Below are 17,168 nucleotides of genomic sequence, written 5' to 3' on the forward strand. Positions count from 1 at the left end.
CCCTCTGTGTGCATTTTTAATAAATCCACCACTGGCAACAGTGTGGGTTTATTATTTTGATACCAAACTTCCCAGTCTTCAGTGTAGCCATTATGGAGCTGTGGAGTTAGTTTTGACAAACTCCCAGACCATACACTTAATATGGCCACACTGTACTTACAATGTCTAAGAGTGGACTTAGACACTGTAGGGGCATATTGCTCATGCAGCTATGCCCCCACCTTTGGTATAGTGCACCCTGCCTTAGGTCTGTAAGGCCTGCTAGAGGGGTGACGTACCTATGCCACAGGCAGTATTTTGTGGGCATGGCATCCTGAGGGAGATGCCATATCAACTTTGCCTTTTTCTCCCCACCAAAATGCACAATCTGCAAGGGCAGTGTTCATGTGTTAGGTGAGGGGTCCCTTAGGGTGGCACAACACATGCTGCAGCCCTTAGGGACCTTCCCTGGTCACATGGCCCTTAATACCACTGGTACCTTTTACAAGGGACTTATCTGTGTGCCAGGGGTGTGCCAATTGTGGAAACAATGGTACATTTTTAGTGAAACCACACTGGTACTGGGGCCTGGTTAGCACAGTCCCAGCATACTTCTTAGTCAAGTCAACATCAATAGCAGGCAAAAAGTGGGGGGTAACTGCAACAGGGAGCCATTTTCCTACAGCTAGCCAAGGGGAAAGCGATTGGCTTTTACAATGCTTGTTACTTAGGACACTGCAAAAACAGAAGACAATAGTCATACACCTGGGTATCACTCATTTTATTTGAAAAGCCGAGTAGTATTCGAAAAGGAGACTCCACAGCTAGAGACAAAGAAAAACAAGCATTTGCAATGCAATGGGTCTTGCATTTGCCCCAGTTTTCGCTGTTAGCATTGTAAATTCCTAACTTGACTTTTCTTGCCACATAAATTGAAAATGAAAAGTAAAACAGTTGACATAAGCAAGCCGATTCAAAGTGCCACAGCCACCATGAGCAGGAGCACGAAGGAGAGACATAAAAGGAGTCAAACATATCAGCGAACGTTCAATTATCCATGTAACAGGGTCGGTGTCCAAGGTAGTAACAAAACTGCCCCAACGACGGATAAATGTAAAGCATTTACCAATGATAACAGAGGATTTTTGAAAGGCAAGCCCATGAGCGAGTGATAGTGTTGGGCGGGCAGTGGGCGTGGTTAAAGCCCACAAATAGATTACAACAGGTCAAAGCGATTGCGTGCTCGACCTAATGAATACGTTAGACACCTCCAGCGCTAGCCTCATCATATCGCTTTTTTCCCAAGCATTGATAAAGCCTGTAGGTGTCATCTATACGAGACCTATTGGCTTTGTCAATCTTTTTGCCTTGTTGTGCAGCTGCGCGGCTGCAGTGCAGCCTGGTTCAAAATCAAATAAAAAAGCACTATGATGGAGCAAGCGTTGACTGCGCTGTTGCAATTCTTTTTTTTTTTTTTTTTTACTTTGAGCCATGTTGCATAGCAGCCACGCTGCTGTGCATGGCTAAGAAATATCATAGACATAGCCAATAGATCTTACATAAGTCGGACCTATTGGCTTTGCTATTGCTTGTCGTTTTTAGGCAAGGATTGATTAAATGATTTTCCCAGGACATCATAGGAGATTAATTGTGCTGGATTCAAACTTTATCCACCAGTTTCAAATTCATTAGATGTACATTTTACATACATATATATAAATAAATATATAAATATATATGTTTGTAAATGTATACTTAATCAATGAGAAAGGAGGAGCAAGACTGATTCAGAAATAAAACCCAGATTGGATATAGTTGCGTGTTTCTTTTACCGATTGATCCTTCCTTACCTGCTTTTAAATATCGCTGCTTCCCACATAGTAGTGGATCCTTTCAGATGATATGGAGTTTATTGTGCAGCATACATCCTTCTTATATGTCATGGAACAGGGTTATAGGTTAACCACATCACAGTAAGAATCACTCCCCGATGGATAACAAAATAAAGTTGTCGCACATGAGGAATCAGCAAATAGTATATCTGTCTACTATATAGTTATACCTTTGTTTTCTAATTAAGGGTAATCCTGCACTTGGCAGAGTTTACAAAATTAAGTGCAACTCTTAAATATTCCTCTCCATAGAAATCTTTAGTAAAAGGTAAAAGATTTATACGGTTTGAAGAGAAAACAGAGTATATCTTTCACGGCCGCCGACTAAGGTGGCAGGAAGCATTGTTCCACAGACTGTCAGGGTGATTTAGTTTACTAAGTTCATCTTAGAAAACCCTTTTAAAAATACAACCACTTTATAATAATTGTTGTAATCCAGTACATTGATAAAACCCTTGCTTTTACAAAAAGAAACAACAGGACGACTCAGAAGTGACAGAATAATGGTTATGTAAATGTAGTCGTAGGTCACGTGACAGGAAAGGCTGCACCACAATAGTTTCCCTGCTAAAGTCGTATTGTCGGCTCCCTTAATTCTGCACTTTTTGAATGGTGCCTCACACGGGCTTTGTGAGGACCGGTGGCATCCAAAAAGGGGATTTTTATTTGCCTACGTCAAAGCATGCTCGCAGGTTCGTTGCTATTGTTAGAGATGAAATATTATTAATAACAATGTGTCACTAAAACGTAGTATGAAATAATGAAATAACTTGTGTTTAAAGGCCTAACTGAAACCTGTGCACTTTGAAATGTGCCTACTATGGTGTGAACCACAAAGAAGTTTGACATGAAATTAAATAATGACTAATGAAAATATATTTTGTTTAATCATGTTTAAATACACTGACAAGATAAGTATTAATGATTCATTAAAAGGTTAATGGTTTAAATTTAAACGTAATGCTTTAATCATCATGCTTAGCACTAGTTTAAAGGCCTCACGTTTTAGTAATTTTCCAGAGACCCAATGTTTTAAAGAATGCTAGCTTTGCAAAAATAATGTTTCTTCAAGCATCCTCTGTGATTTGCACACTGTGGAAAAGTTATGTTCTTTGCTTGCAGCATTTGTCCTTCCTGAGATGAGATAATAACCTACAAAATAAACAATAGACTTCAGTGCTCAATGTTGTGTTTTTCATGTAACATTTTGTTCTTGCTCGAGTTTCATTTTTTGACAGGAAACACATTTTATGTTTTTATATAGTTTTAAATGTAATTAATCACAGAAGCTGGTGTCCGAAGGAGACAATAGAGGAGTGACATTGTAAACCAATCATGGCAGCAGAAATCGTCAAGAGATACATCTGAAGTGCAGATGATGTTTATTAGTTGCAAACGAAACCACCCCATAGTCATGTCCAATAGTTTAGTTACTAACTTTGGGGATTTTTATATAGCAAAGTTTTAGGTGATGTCCATTTTCTGAGCATCTTGTCAGTTCTGTCAGATTCCGTTTAGCTTTAGTTCTATTCAGATGATGCTGCATAGTCTTTGCCTATGATTCTAACAGTTCAGTCATAGTAGACCCAACTTACTGAACTGTTTCCCTTCAATGTCCTGATGCTGTGTCCTGAAGAGCTTATTTTGATTATCACCCTAGTTTGATGTTTTCCAAAATAATTTTTTGTCCTATTTTTCCTTTTTGCATGAAGCCAACACATGTTTTTCGAATTAAAGAGTTGGTAAGGGACCCCTGACGTAAATCTATTTTTAAATGTATATTAATTGATTGTGATTTCATTCAGTCGCACAACTAAATGTATGCCATTTCTATTTTCTACTTGATTTTATTGTTGTTCTGCATTATTCTTTTTAATGTCTTATGTTGAATGCTCTAGTTAAATGTAGATTTTTCAGGCGTTTTGGACAGCCTGTATTTCTATGATTTGGCCTTGCGCTTGATTTACGTGAACTTAGCACTTACTAAACTAGTGTGGTGATTCATGGGCACATAGCTCATGGTGTGTTTATATTACTGACTCCAATTGATTATGTTGATTATCTGATGTTATATTTGATGTGTATTGGTTCACAGTGTCTACTTGGATGATTTCACACTCCTGTCTGAGTCGACCTCTGAGGGTAATAGATGACTTACCCTATATGTGTCACCTTATCGTAATAATATAAAAGCAAATAAGGTCTGACACGCCCACACTATTCTTTCCGCAGACAATGAATGAGCCAGTACCTGAAGCCTATAAGGCTGTGTCAGCTGCTGTAACAAAACAAGCATTGGCAAAGAGGAACAAGTTAGAGCTATTAGCGTTGTAAATTCCTCACTAGACTTTTATTGCTAAATAAATTGAAAGTGAAAGGTAACAGTTGACATAAGCGAGCCGATTGAAAGCACCACGGTCGCCATGAGCGTGAAGGAGATACACAAAGGAAAGAAGTTTGCTCGCAGTCAGACATACTGGCAAAAGTGCAATTGTCCATGTAACATGGTCGGTGTCCAAGGCGGTAACACAACTGCCCCAAAGAGGGACAAACGTAAAGCATTTACCAGTGATAACAAAGAATTTTCGAAAGGCAAGCCCATGAACGAGTGATAGGGTTGGGCGTGCATGCAGTGGGCGTGGTTAAAAGCCCACAGATAGATTACAACAGGCCAGAGCGCTTGCATGATTGACCTAAAAACTAAATCAAACACTTATGTATTCACTAAAATACAAATAAATGTCACTTACCTTACAAGAAGTCAATTGGAAAACAAATTCTCCAGAGAGGGATCCTCGTTAGATTACGAGCAGGACCTCAAAAGATTCAGAGAGCTGAACCTTGGTTTAGCAAAATAATTTTTTCTAACCTGCGGGTTCTTTGTGAGGAGCGGTTTCTATTTTTAGATAAGAAAAGCAGGATCTGTTTGTTTTCTCGCATATGCATGAGTTTCTTCAAATATTTCACACAGCAAGATGAGAAAATGTCAGGCAAAAAAAGAACACTGCAAATGCACAGATGGACGACATTAGGATTGTGTACCTCTAACATGGACTCACTGATTGAAAAGGAGACTCAGGGACTAATAAACTACAAACTGATTGCCCACCATCGCAAAATATTTCTGCTCCTCCAAAAACAACATTTCTAGGTCCAACACTTGGGCCAGAACTTCAGCTTTGGGAGCACAAGGTAACTACTGAAACAGTATATTTGGATGAATATGCCATGTTCCGTATAAAGTGTTTGGTTGGTTGCTGGGCCACCATGTGGGACAGTGCAGAGAAAGTATGTTTAACACTTTTGTAAAGGACTGTAGTACAAATCATAAGGCCCGATTTATAATGATTTTTGTGTCAGGTTTACGTTACTTATATAACACAGACCTGGGGCAAAAGACTTTTCAGGATTTACAGTCCAACACAAATTGATATTTGCGTTGGTTTGTATGGAAGAGTAGCGTTGTGTTACTCTGCATCAGAGGGGCGTTCCATGGGAGGTACATAGGCATTCCGTGCTACCACCCAAACTTTTTGACCCTATCTACTAACAATAGGAGACAGGGTTTTGAGCCAAATGCCACTTTGAAGCAGGCGTCAAAAGGAGACATTTTTTTATTTCTCCTTTCTTTTCCAACTTTGCATATGTGCTGCACTGTACAGCACACACCCAAAGTAAGATAAGCTTTGCATTTTATCTAGGGATAGTATTTTGTACTGGAACTGTACCCTCCCCGTACAAAACCTATGGTACCCTTGCACTATGGTGATGTGAGCGCCATAGCTTGGAAGAGAGGAGGAGAGTGTCAAATCTCTGAAGAAATGGTGCTTTCATGCTGTTTCCTTGTCATGCAGCGCAGCAACTTTGGGTGCTGCGTTGCGTTGCCTGGCATCTTTGTAAATCTGGCCCTTAGAGTCACTAATGCAGAGCACACACAGCAGCCGTTTGGTTTAAAATACAACAAGGATTGAGAGAAGGCAGAAGAGACGTCATCTCATCATTGGTGCCCCATAACATACTCTGCTGCCATGCTCCTATTAGACAAACTGTTGAGGTTTGTCTCATGAGACGCTTAAGCCCTCTCAATGCCAGTCACTGATCAATAGTGGTATCAGGTGATGGGAGGGGCCATCCGGAATACAAGTCATCATGGTCCAGTCTGCCACTAGCTTTGTGCTGCAGGAACTAGTCTGAATAGCTATTCTTTGGAAGCTGTACCAAGCTCCCTACTGATTTACAAGTGGCAGTAGGCATCACAAGGATGCTTATAGCCAATCCTGGTAATGCCACTGTAGTATCCTTGATCTCTGTACTACTAGTCATCACTGCTTAGCCTGCTGTGTGATGTGAGTGGAATGTTGGGGTGTGGTAGGAACAGAATGCACAGTATGTCTGTTGGAAATGGTACTTTCTGCAGGGTTATCCCCAAACGTTTTACCTCTCTTCTCCTATTTTTCTGACCCTCTTTTTGTTAGCTTTAGGACTCTGGGCAAAAAGTGCATGTGCTCTCTCCTCTACTGCTTGGTATGATTGGTTTAGACCTGTATGTCTTACTTAATTTACCCATAAGTCCGTTGTAAAGTGGTATAGCATATACCCAGGGCCTTTAAATTAAATGCTACTAGTGGGCCTGCAGTGCAGATTGCGCCTCCCACAGAAGTAGCCTTTCAAACATGTACATCTCAAGCCTGCCACTGCAGGGCCTGCATGTGCAGTTTACCGGCACACTGACTTGGCAAGTTTCAAACTACTTGCCAAAGCCTAAACTCCCTTGTTGCTACCCCTACGTCACCCTTAAGGTAGGGCCTAGATAGCACTATGTGCAGGGTGATATGTATGTAAAAGGTAGGACATATGTCTTTATCTACTACATGTCCCAGTAGTGACAAACAGCCTACTGTGAGTGCTGCTCCTCTCATAGGATTGTATTGGGAATGCCCTGACATATGCCTAAGTGGTATCTTCTGATCTATAAGGAATAGCGTGGGCATGTTTAGTATGTCTGGAATGGTAGTGAGAAACCCTGCTTACTGTTGTAGGTGGATTTTACATTACTATTTCAGAAATGCCACTTCTAGAAAGTGGGCATTTCTCTGTGTTTATGGCTCTAGCACTTTGCAGCCTATCACCAATCCACATCTGGGGCAGCGTGAGAGCTCCACTTGGTGCATACTTTCCAGACAGCCATCACACAGGAGTGGCTGAGTGTAACAGAAGACGCATCTGCATACTGATAGTCTTTCTGGGCTGGGTAGAAGGAGGGTCGCTCAAACCTTACATGTGAATAGGCTGAGTCCTGCCCTCACGCAATGGACTGATTACCCCCTCCTGATGTCTGTAGACAGGGCTGAGTTGAAAGGGTGTTGAGCTTCTCTTAAAAGGACTCTTTTTAAGCTACCCCTGAACGCAGACATTTTTGAGTGTAAGTAGAGGGGCTCTATCCCCTGATTTTAGAGCATTTTGGAACTGGGACCAAACCTCTGCCAGAGGGACTGCTGGACTGCACAAAGGACTCACCTGGACTTCTCTTCTTTTTTAGCCCTACTGCCTAGTGTCTTCTGGGTGGTCCAAATGACTCATCTGGATTGCTTTTCTGCTTGTTGCCCTGCTGTCAGCCTATTCCCTGACTTGGTCCCAGTTGAGACACTGTGTGGACTAGACACCAGACGCAGCTGGAAGGGCTTGCCAGAAACCACCACTGGGACTACCCTGCTGATGTGCTGAACTGTGACCTGCCAGGTCATTAGAAGGACTGCAATTTGTATTTCCCATGACCTTTGTGCTGGCTTGCTTCCCTGCATCCTGCCTTGGTGCCCATCAGTTGTCTCCAGGACCTGGGTGGTATGTCTCCCCAACCTCTGTTTAATGTGGAGAGCTGTGATGGAATGCTCTTGCACCCCCCATTACTAGTGCAGGGACAGCGCTTCTCATTTCCCAATAGCCAGTCAGCAGAGAGAAAGCTCAGCGTGGGACCTCGCACGACAACTGAAACAAGCATCCCCTATCTCCTGAGGCAGAGTGGCAGCAGTCTTCCCCTATGTTGAGGAGGCCTGTTGGAAAGCTGCCTTCATTATCACCATGCCCTGGCCGAGTGTGAGTAAGCGGTGGGAGTACCGCATCCCCCCCCACTTCAGGAATTCACTGGTCTCGGTGGAGTCAGGGAGGAGCAAATCACTGAGCTTCATGCCATGTGCAGCTCCTGGGTCAGGAGGCTCGTCCTGGTTACTGTCACTCCCCTAGTAGGGGAGCAGGCAACGTTGGTAGCTGCCAAGCAGCGGACCTAGCGAGGTTTCTCTGGGTCCACCCAGGAAGTGTGTACTCTACCCTATTCCCCCTCCTATTGGTGGCATATTTCAACTGGGGGCATACCACTGTGGTTTTCTGGTTTCCTGCCTATTGGGACTGTGCTTTAGCCAGTGCACCACATGGACACAGGCAGCCCTCTTCAGTGAGACTGAGTTGGGACACTATTGAGGTCTCCTGCCAACATGCAGAAATATTACGACAATTATGGTGGCACTCAAGCTCCTGTAATTGATGTGACAGGTTTTGTTCCCACCGTCTACATTGTAAAGCAAGCGCAGGCGTACTGTAACCTTCACATAGAAGGTATTGTTGGGGATCCTAGGAGAGGATATATCTTGCTGCATTAGTTTTGTCCTCACTGTTTCTGCATAACCTGATTCATGCTACATGTCATGCTTGCCATGTTGAGGGGAAACATGCATACGTTCAGGGCCTATCTGGTATGCCTTGGGGGGGTAATGTTTGTGTATGACTATGCAATATGGAAATGTTTCATCTGATTTTGCATTCATACTAATGATGATCTGACAACTGCTTGCTTAGCAGTGTATTACTGATGTATGTAATTTTCGGTCTAATTATGTTTTATGCAATACAGTTTATTCTTATATAACTTGTGTAGTTTTCTTTGTGGTGTATTTATTGTGTTACTGGGTTGTGTGTGTTGTACAAACAATTTACACATTGCCTCTGGGATAAGCCTAACTGCTCATGCCAAGCTACTAAAGGAGTGAGCAGGGATGATCCTAGGTGTGTCGCTCCCTTGCCCTGACTAGAGTGGTGGTTACTGCCTGACTGAGGTGCCTAGTCTAGGCAACCAGGAACCCCATTTCTAACAATGTCATCCAGGGTCTGGGCAGTTAATGAGAATGCTGAACAGGAGATACCTGGCTCCCGGTGGGATATCATTTATCTATAATTTACCTGCAACTATAACTTAGTTAAATAACTAAACCACCTACATGAATTCCGGAGTTTATGCTTTCTCATTAAATTCTACACTGGCAACAAGATTATATGTACGGAAACTTAGGAGGAAGATAATAAAAACAGAGCAGTGCCAGTGTCTTGTTAACCGGCAGCCTACCTCCAGAAGAACTGTGATGCTGACATAAACAAAGACTTCTCTCCCAGGGGACAACAGTGCCAAAAGAAAAGACAGTGTTCCCATTCAATGTTAAAGCAATCAATGTCGAGAACCAGTACTTTGCCAGACCATTCACCATCAAAACGTGGGTCTCTTTGACATCAATACACTGGATGTTGAAAACTGATGGAGAGTGAACATTGAGATCAATACCTCTGTAGGCAACAACACCTAAAGGGAGACCTCCTCCAAGTGAGCAACCAGCTTCTTCTTCAACAGGGGAGTTTCCAAAATATGAACAGAGAGGCTTCATCATCAGAAGAAAAGGTTCCTTGAGTCATCCAATGTAGAGTACTTCAGAGCGTACTGCCCTACAATAAAGGTTACACCCATGGTCACTTTGTCTTCTAGTCAGCCCCAACGGAATCAGTATCTCTGCGCTTCTCTCAGGCATCACTTGCATCTCCAGTACTGTTGACATCTTCACACCTACCAAAGTCTCCAGTGGTGCCTCATCCATCACCTCCATCACCCAAACCTGAAACTCCACACAAAAGTAGGTGATCTAGGTCTTCATCCTACAAGGGGTTTCAATTTCATTCAAGATATCATGGTGGACGACCTAGCTCTTACAACACCAGACCAGAAGGAATGCTGGTTAATCATGTAATAAGCATAGCAGTAGACTCTTCCAACCCTCTGCTCACGGTTATAGCCCTGGAATCTGTGTCGGGCACAGTTCCTGGTTACGACTTACTGGATCAATGCTGGAAGCCCAACAAAGAATTCTCAACCTACCCATTACGGGCAAGTTCCTTGTTTCTACCTCAAGCTGATGACGGGTATAGCATAAAATCTGAGATAAACACGTTAAAAGGGGCCTTGATAAGAAAATGTAGGACATGCCATAGGACTTATGACAGGAGGTGTTTCTAAACCTCTCAATGGCGGTAGCAGCAGTAAACGAGATAGCCATACCACAATTGGAGACTTTGATAGGATAAAGGAAGTCAGCGGCCACAGGGAAACCACCTCCTAAAACAATGAGTTTTTCCTCCTCTCCCTTTGTCACTCCAGCGTTAGTGGGTACTGGGAGGAGGGTGGTGGAAGAAGTATCATTAGTCAGCTGCAAGTGCAGCAAAATACAACAAACAACAAAAACATGGGCCTCTTTCATTCAAATTCAAGTCCCCTTCACCAGTCATATCACCAAAGATATCTTAAAATCATCAGGATTTGCTTTGGAAAAAAGTAAACACCTTTATCTAGAAGCATGCGACAGAGGAAGTCTCCAAAACAGGAATGGGTATTTAGCCCCCTAATATATGCCAACCCTACAGGCAAATTTTTTCCCACACCAACGTCTTGCCTTGTTGAAGAACATAGTAGAGAAAGTTCCAGTACCAAAATCAGAAATAGGAGTACAATTAAAATATTTCCTCATAAGAGTAAAAAGAAGCCGATTCTATATAAAAGATACCTCAAGAAAGATACTGCAAAGGATAAATTCAAAATGGTGACACAGCAGGCGATAACCCCATTCAATGATGGGATTAATGCTAATTTCATATAAGCTTTCTAGGATAAGTCAGCTTACTGTCAACTAGGTGCTGGCATAACTCTGTAAAGCAAACACTGAACATATGCTCTTTTGGGATCAAATTTTATAACCCCAAATAGACATCTACTTTACTGCCCCACACCCATCCATTCAGTGCTTTCCTGGAGAAATCAAAAAGTCTGCCCAGTTCTGTGTGGAGAGTTTGGTGTGGTTGAAGTGGCGCTTTACTGGCAGTGTGCATGGACTGGCGCTTGGCTGGCGGTGTGCGTGAAATGGTGCGAGGCTGGCGGTGAGCGTGAACTGGCATTTGGCCGGTACGACGCAGCCCGACTTCCAGAGAGGAACTGACGCAGTGCCTGCCGTGCGATAGAAATTTCCATGCAACGCTCACCAGATCGACGCAGCCTCTGTGACTTCGTTCTGTCAGCGCCGGAAATCCACGCATTGTCCCCGGGGCGTCAGAAAACCCGACAACCCGAAGAGCATCCACAAACGAGCGCCGGAAATCGATGCAAAGCCGTCCCTGTGTGAAAACTAAACAACGCATCGTTGTGTGCGAACCGAGAAATCGACGCACACCTACCTGCTTTCCACGCATCTCCTCCTCTGCGGTTCTTTGCAGAGATTTTGAATGCAAATCAGGTACTTTGTGCTTGAAAGAGACATTTATTGCTTTTAAAAGACTAAAGACACTTTATATAATTTTTACAGTGTCATTTTCAACACATACTTATTGCATCTTGATTGTTTTGACCTGCATCTTATCAGATAAATATTATATATTTTTCTAAACACTGTGTGGTGTATTTGTGTGGTGCTATACTGTGTTATTGCATGATTTATTGCACAAATATGTTACATATTGCCTTCTAAGTTAAGCCTGACTGCTCAGTGCCAAGCTACCAGAGGGTGGGCACAGGATAATTTGGATTGTGTGCGACTTACCCTGACTAGAGTAAGGGCCCTTGCTTGGACAGGGGGTAACCTGACTTCCAACCAAAGACCCCATTTCTAACAATGAGTCTTCATTGTCTAAGTGGAAACGTCTGGAGAGTCCATCTGCATTGGAGTGGTTACTCCCAGGTCTATGTTCCACTGTATAAACTATCCCCTGTAGGGCTATGGACCACCTCAACAGTTTGGGATTTTCACCTTTTATCTGTTTGAGCCAAAGAAGGGGCTTGTGGTCTGTCTGAACTATGAAGTGAGTGCCAAACAGGTATGGCCTCAGCTTCTTCAAGGCCCAGACCACAGCAAAGGCCTCCCTTTCTATGGCTGACCAACGCTTTTCCCTGGGGGTCAACCTTCTGCTTATAAAAGATACAGGTTGGTCCTGTCCCTCAGTGTTAAGTTGAGATAGAACTGCCCCTACCTCAGAAGCATCTGTTTGTGCTATGAACTTCTTGGAGTAGTTGGGGCTTTTTAACACAGGTGCAGAGAACATGGCCTGTTTGAGATCTTCAAATGCTTTTTGACAGCTAGCTGTCCACAAGACTTTTTTAGGCATTCTCTTTGAGGTGAGGTCATGAAGAAGGGCTACAACGGAGCCATAGTTCTTAATGAACCTCCTATAATACCCAGTGAGGTCTAAGAAGGCTCTCACTTGGGTCTGTGTAGTAGGGAGGAGTCCAATCTAAAATAGTTTGGATTTTCCCCTATATTGGTTGAATCTGGCCTCCACCTACCAGGTGGCCCAGATATACAACCTTTCCCTGCCCTTTCTGGCACTTAAAGGCCTTGATAGTGAGGCATGCTTTTTGTAGAGCTTCCAAAACATTACAGAGATGGACCAGGTGGTCCTCCCAGGTGGGGCTAAAGACAGCTATATCATCTATATAAGCTGGACTATAGGCTTCCAATCCTTGGAGGACAGTATTCATCATCCTCTGAAAAGTGGCAGGTGCATTTTTCAGACCAAAGGCATCACTGTGAAGTGATAATGCCTTCCAATTGTTGAAAAAACAGTTTTTGGTTTAGCATCATCTGATAATTTGATCTGCCAATAGCCTGCCGTCAGATCAAATGTGCTAAGATACTTGGCAGATGCCAGTGTATCTGTTAGCTCATCTGCCCTCGGGAAAGGATGAGTATCTGTCTTTGTGACAGTGTTTTGAGCCCTCTGTAGTCAACACAGAACCTCATTTCTCTTTTCCCATTCTGAGAGTGAGCTTTTGGGAGCAGCAACACTGGGCTAGCCCAGGGGCTATCAGAGTGCTCTATAACTACCATGTCAAGCATCTTTTGCGCTCATGCTTTGATGCAGGCTCTAACATAGATTTTGCTTTTTATGGGCAAACCGTCCCCTGTATCAATGGTGTGTTCACACCATGGTGTCTGACCAGGTGTTAGAGAAAACAGTTCTGAGAACTGCCCTAGGAGGTTCCTGCAGTCTTCCTTCTGAGATTCAGAAAGAAAGTCTGCCAGGATTACTCCATCAACTGAGCCATGATATGCAGTGTTGGAGAAGAGGTCAGGGAGAGGGTCACTCTCTTCCTCCTGTCCCTCATCAGTGGTCATGTGCAGGGTCATGTCAGTCCTGTCATAATAGGGCGTCAGGTGGATCACATGAAGCAACCTGAGAGGGCTTCTCGGAGTGCCTTGGTTCACCAAGTAGGTGACCTCACCCTTCTTTTCCACTACTGTGCGGGGACCACTCCACTTGTCGTGGAATGCCCTGGTAGCCACAGGCTCTAGGACCCACACCTTCTGCCCTTGCTGGTAAACAGTCAAAACAGCCTCCTGGTCATGCCACTGCTTCTGCAATTCTTGGCTAGCCTGAAGGTTTTTAGTGGCCTTTTTCATGTACTTAGCCATCCTTGATCTGAGGATTAAGGGGGCCTTTGGGGTACCACCTGTCTTACCACTGGCTTGAAATGTGACACAGTAGCGACAAAACTCCTTAGTATCTTCAGACGTGGGGCCAGTAAAAGTGAGGGACAAGTCTGTCCCAAGTCTTTTTTGCCCCCAAATGACCTGCCAGGGGAATGTCATGTGCCAGGGTCAACAAAAATTCTCTATATTGCAGAGGTACTACCAATCTCCTGGTGGCACCAGTGTAAGATTCTTCGATAAAACTCAAACCAGGCTGGATTTCAAGATTAAAGGCTTTCTTTCAGCAGTGAAAAGCTCTGTTCAAACATCCCAACCATCTGGCTACAGTTCGCCCGTTCCGTCGTCACATTCTCGAACTCGCATTCATGTGACCATGTTAACCTCACGCACCAGACCATGGTTACCAAGCCTGATAACCATGCCCTGACCTGGAGACTACCACACACCTCCCTTCCATAACACAAAACAAGCTAAATCTATTTTCCCAAATAAAATGACTGTAAACTAATTGCTAAACATAGAACTATAAGAATACAACCCTCCTACTCCATCACACAGTCTTTTAGACAAACAGTTTTTTCATAAATCCTGCTGGAGCACCTCTTGAAAATCTCCTGTCCTTTATTAGGAAAGTTGTTTCGCTCCAACAACAGTCCGTCTTTCCTTTGATCACACAAACTCCTGCAATTCACCACCCTGTTCAAATTCCATTCGATGATCTTCCATTTTCACAGCATTATTGAATGTTTTTATCACTCTCATACTTTTGGACCACTTACTCATCTCCCCCCTCAAACCTGGTTGCTTTATCTTGACCCAATCACCTACGCCAACTTCTTTCATCTTAGCTGCCTGCCTTCTGTCAAAACACTTCTTCCTGGCTTCTCTGATAGCTTTCTCCTTAGCACACCAATCCTCTGAAATCACCTTCTTCCCTCTGTTACTCAAGTATCTATTAAACCAAGATGGTTCCAAAATAGTATTAGGTTGCCTACCCCTGAACAGAGCAAATGGAGTTTCCTTTGTGACTGAGTGAGGTGTGAATCTATACTCATACACTTTCCCTAACACCTCTTCCTTCCATGGCAGGCGATTGCTTTTAGCCATAGAAATAGTTTCTTTCAATACTCGATTAAACCTTTCCACCATGCCATTAGTTTCAGGATGACACAAGGCACATTTTTTATGAACAATTCCACAACCTCCCAAAAATCCTTTCATCTCTCTTGAAATCAGTAGTACACCGTTTTCTGTTAATAACGTTTCAGGAATCCCTTCCCTTGCAAATAATTATTTTAAGAATTTGACAACAATCTTAGTTTCTACACCTCTCGTAAAATGTACTTCTGGCCATCTGGAATAAGTATCCACCACCACAATAACATAATCTTGTAAATTGTTACTATAAATTGGCCCCAAAATGTCTAGAGCTGTATCTTTCCAGGGACCAGCAGGACGTTTCCTAAATACCATGGGTTGTACCCTAGCCCTCAGTGTCTTGTCACTCAGGGAACATTGCATACACTCTCTTACCAACCTTTCTGTCTGGATATCCATCCCAGGCCACCAATATGACAATCGCAACCTTTCCTTAGTTTTTGAAATCCCCAAATTAGTTTTATGTGCTTGTTCTAACAATTCTCCCATTGAACTAGTGGGAGGAACTAGCCTGGTACTTCTAAACAACAAATATTTTTCAATCGCCAGTTGATCTTTAATTAACCAAAAGTCTCTACACTCTGAACCACCCTGGTCTCTATCCTTCCAACCAGACTGTAGCAAATGTCTCACTGTGCTTAGAACTTTGTCAGTTTTGAGCTCATCCAACCATTTTAGTTCAGAAATGCTATCAAATCCGACCTCACAGACACATTCATCCCCATCAGACTCTTCTCCACCTTCCTCGGTACCAACACACTCAGAGGGCACCAATCTGGAGAAGGTGTCTGCCAAAACATTCTCCGCTCCCGGAATGTATCTCACTTCAAAATCGTACTCCTGCAAAGCAAAAATCCATCTAGTAATCCTACTAGAAACAGCATCAATCCCTTTTGATTTAAAAACTTTACATAACGGCTTATGATCCATCCTCATTACAAACGACCTTCCCCACAAGAACTTCTTGAGCTTCCTGATGGCCCAGTACACAGCCAATGCTTCTCTCTCTATAACTAAATATCGCATCTCAGCCCCTTCAAACTCCTCGAAACAAACATGATAGTGTTTTCAACTTTCCCACCATCCTGCTGAAGCACAGCCCCCAGCCCTTTCAGACTAGCATCAGTGGTTAATATCGAACACTTCATCGAATCAAAGTCTTTCAACTTGGAAGCAACCGACAATCTGGCCTTTAGATCCTTACATTCCCTCTCACACTCCACATCCCACACAAACTCAACTCCTTCAACAAACGTCGTAAGTTTAAACTAACATCAGCAACATTTTTAATAAACTTATTGTAATACTTCGCCATCCCCAAAAACCTCATACATTTTTCCTTGTTTATGGGAGGCACCATATTCTGAATGGTAACCACCAACTCAGCTTTGGACATTAATCCATCACCTGTTAACGTGTGACCCAAATAATCAATAGTTTGACTACCAAACTTGCACTTATCGATCTTGACAGTGAGACTGTGTCCCTTCAACCTACTAAGGACCTTCCTTACCCTTCCCAAGTTCTCAACTTCATTCCTACCATACACCAGTATATCAGCCTGATACACCCCTACATCATTCATTCCACCAAGCAGGTTTTCCATGACACACTGAAAAACTGCTGCTGCCAAAACTAAACCGAAGGGTAACCTGTTATATCTGAAAGTTCAAAATGGAGTGACAAAGGCCGTGAGATCTTTTGACGATTCTTCCAACTCAATTTGGTGGTAAGCAGAGGCAAGATCAATAGTAGTGAAAATCTTTCCCCCTCCTAACATCATCAACATTTCCGAAATATTAGGTATATCAACTATCACCCCCTTATTAAGTTTCCTGAGGTCAACACACAATCTCACACTCCCGTTAGTTTTCAGTTCGTTTTCCTAGCAACTACAACTGGAGATAACCACTTTGTACCCACCACTTTCTCAATGACCCCTTGTTCTTCGAGTTTCTCCAACTCAGCTCTCACTTCTTGCTTTACTTCTATGGGAATAGTATGCACCTTACTACAAAAGGGTTGAGCATCAGGAGACATCAGTATCCTATGTTTATAGCCTTTCATACAGCCTAGTTCATTGCTAAAAACATGAGGAAATTCTGATTTCAATTTGTCCCGAAGAGCCACATCTCCTTCCCTTTCCTCCACTAGTTTAACATCTAACTTCTCTTTCAGTATGATAGGTGGAGAACTATTGGGGTCCAACATCACACCCAAATCTTTCTGATGTATCCAGTTTATTGTACTATCACCCTTTTTTGATACATAAACTTTCCCTGTGGTATAACGTCTTTCATACTCAATCAAACCTATAAAGTAGCCATGAGGTTCAATAGGCTCCCCACCAAAG

At 43.0% G+C, this 17,168-nt stretch overlaps 1 non-coding gene across 1 annotated transcript; it reads right to left on the reverse strand.

Moving 5' to 3' along the window:
• Positions 1-2,062: 2,062 nt before the first annotated feature.
• Positions 2,063-2,177, reverse strand: LOC138286805 (U5 spliceosomal RNA). The gene has a single exon (XR_011202081.1). It is a non-coding gene; the product is annotated as a U5 spliceosomal RNA (small nuclear RNA).
• Between the last annotated feature and the right edge of the window lie 14,991 nt (positions 2,178-17,168).

This window comes from Pleurodeles waltl, chromosome 3_2 (genome assembly GCF_031143425.1).
Source record: "Pleurodeles waltl isolate 20211129_DDA chromosome 3_2, aPleWal1.hap1.20221129, whole genome shotgun sequence".
Lineage (NCBI taxonomy): Eukaryota > Metazoa > Chordata > Amphibia > Caudata > Salamandridae > Pleurodeles > Pleurodeles waltl.